A 2,644-nucleotide genomic window follows, 5' to 3' on the forward strand; every position below is an offset into this window, starting at 1 on the left:
AGCAATCACTCTACGGGATGTTGGAGAGAAACAGGAAGAAAAAACCCTCCATAGTCCGCTGCAAAGACAGGCTTGGCAAGGGCTTGGATGAAATTTGGAGCCGGGGTCTCTTGCGCCCAAGAGCAGACTCACGCTCCAGTCCGACTAATCCTTTCGTAAGTCTAAGGAAAGCAGCATTTCACAGGAGTTTCCAAAAGCAAGCCCAGAAAGAGCCTGGGAAGGTGAAGGTAGGGCAGGAAACGCACCCAGAGGGAGGGCTTGTCCGGGATTTGAACCCGGGACCTCTCGCACCCTAAGCGAGAATCATACGCCTAGACCAACAAGCCCCCATGAGTGATGAGGGCCATGGTCTGGCCTCAGAAGGTTAGGCCAAAAACCACCCTCCCGGTAAATGTTCACCACTTCTAAACGGTGCTCCTCCAGTGCCACGATACCCTAGGCAACAGTCTCTGTGTGTGTGCCGTCGGGCACCGGTAGGTAGAATCCAGCGCCTGCGTCTTGGCCTCCCAGGGAGGGATACGTTGAGCCCACGACAATCAGGAGAAGACCAAACGAAACCAAAACAAGTCCAAGAGGAGACTCACGCTCTAGTGCAACTAATCCTTTCATAAGTCTAAGGAAAGCAGCATTTCACAGGAGTTTCCAAAAGCAAGCCTCCTCACCCTGTTCTACAGCTGGACTCTTAAGCCTCCCTGCATGGCTTGTGCTCTGGAGCAGGAACTCCGGAGCACGGGATTTGCGGGGACATCCCAGCAGGAAAGAATTTGAACCACCAGGTCAACCCATTGCGTCCAATGGGTGGAAGATGCCGCTGACTCCCTTTGCTGCCACCTCAAGCCGGTTCTCCCGCCAGTGGCCGAGGCCACTGCCCAGCCTCCCCTCGGCTTGCCCACCCAGTTGCCCTTGCCAATGGTGGACGGAGCGTCATGAGCTGGTGGCGTAAGGGCACTGGGGGTGGGCAGGTCGAAGAGAGGCTGTGCAGCAGTTGGCAGGAGAGCTGGCTTGAGGTGGCTGTCCAGGGAGTCAGCAAAATTTTTGACTCGTTGGACCGAATGGGTTGACCTGGTTATTTTCAGGATCTCTTCGCAAATGCAGCCCGCCAGGGATTATTCCTCCAGGCTCAAACCATGGAGGAAGGCTAAATTGTCTAGCTGTAGCAGAGTGTGGGAAGGCTTTCAGATAGGTATCCCAAAGAAGGGAAGAGTCTTAAGAGTCTCCCTCCGCAGAAGGTCCCCAGAGCCCATCCGCCCACCAAGAAGAGACAGATGCCCCCACCCCCAAGGCTAGAATGGAGCACCTGGCTCATCCATAGAAGTTTAGCTGGAACTGTGGGTTTCCGGACCTTATCTGTACACATGTGAGGGGTAGCCCCCCCAAGTCGAGGATGAAGCATCCAGGTCAGGCACAAAGGAGAATGGTTGCAGCTTTCTGTCAGTTTTCTTCTATCCAGTCTTCCCCTAATTGTCGTGAGCTCAAAGTATCCCTCCCTGGGAGATGAAGACGCAGGCACTGGATTCTATCTACCAATAGCCAATGGCACACACAAAGTCTGTGGCCTATGGTATCCTGGGCATTGTAGGAGAGCCATTTAGAAGTGGTCAAACTTTACAGCAAAGTTGGTCTTTCACCAAACACTTTGAATTGTGACAATGGCAGTGTGGCAAAAGGTGGCTTCTGGTGCATGATTCTCTTTTTGGGTGTGAGAAACCTGGGTTCCATGCCCTGACAAGCCCTCCTCGAGGGTGTGTTTGCTGCATTACCTTCCAGTTTAGAGGCTCCTTCTGGCTGTTTGTTTCCTTGTTTTTGGAACCTGGTGTGAAATGCTCCTTTCCTTAGAGTTCTGAAAGGATTTGTTTTACTAGTGTGTGAGTCAGCTTTAGGGCGTAAGAGATCCCAAGTTCAAATTTCATCCAAGCCCTTGCCAAGGCTGTGTTTGCAGCTGACAGTTTAGGGAGTTTTTTTGCCTGTGTTTCTCTCTAACATCTCGTAGACTGAGGGCTGCACTAGTGTCTGAATTTTGTTCCTTGGTGTAGGTGTATGATTTTCACTTAGGGTATGAGAGAGTGTGGAGAAGAGCTTGGAAAGGTAAAGTCAGGTGCAGTATTTTTTCATTTTAGGGCTATCTCTGTCTATTCTTGCAGTCCCATTCAACATTGTGCCTACAGCGGCCAGTTCTTTCTCCCAAGCTCATCCTTTTCTTTGCAAGGGTGTCTTGCTTTGTTTGTCTTGGAACATGATTTTTGCTTTTGGAGCAAGAGATCCCGGGTTTGAGTCTTGGACAAGCCCTGGCCAAGGGCCTCTTTCTTGGCAAGCTTTGCTCTGCCTGCATTTTTCTCCAACAGTCTGTTGCGCCACAGCTGCCTTAACATCTGAATGGGGTGCCAGGTTTCCCTGGCGGCTCACAGAGCCTGGGGACTAGGGCTGCAGATGGTGAGCCAGAGTGGCTTCTTCTCCGAATGGTGGAAGAAGCGTCATGAGCAGGTGGCACAAGAGGACTGGGGACTGTCGCCTGGCAGGGCGAGGGGAGGCTGGACGTCAGCTGGCTGGAGAACCGGCTTGAGGTGGCGGCCCAGTGAGTCAGCAGCAGTGTCGACCCATTGGACCCAATGGGTTGACCTGGTGGCCGGAATTCTCTCCGGCCGGG

At 52.7% G+C, this 2,644-nt stretch overlaps 1 non-coding gene across 1 annotated transcript; it reads right to left on the reverse strand.

Annotated features, from left to right (window-relative positions):
• Positions 1 to 254: 254 nt before the first annotated feature.
• On the reverse strand, positions 255 to 326 carry TRNAP-AGG. The gene has a single exon. It is a non-coding gene; the product is annotated as a tRNA-Pro (tRNA).
• Between the last annotated feature and the right edge of the window lie 2,318 nt (positions 327 to 2,644).

This window comes from Terrapene carolina, unplaced genomic scaffold (assembly GCF_002925995.2).
Source record: "Terrapene carolina triunguis isolate 2854851 unplaced genomic scaffold, T_m_triunguis-2.0 Scaffold69, whole genome shotgun sequence".
NCBI lineage: Eukaryota > Metazoa > Chordata > Testudines > Emydidae > Terrapene > Terrapene triunguis.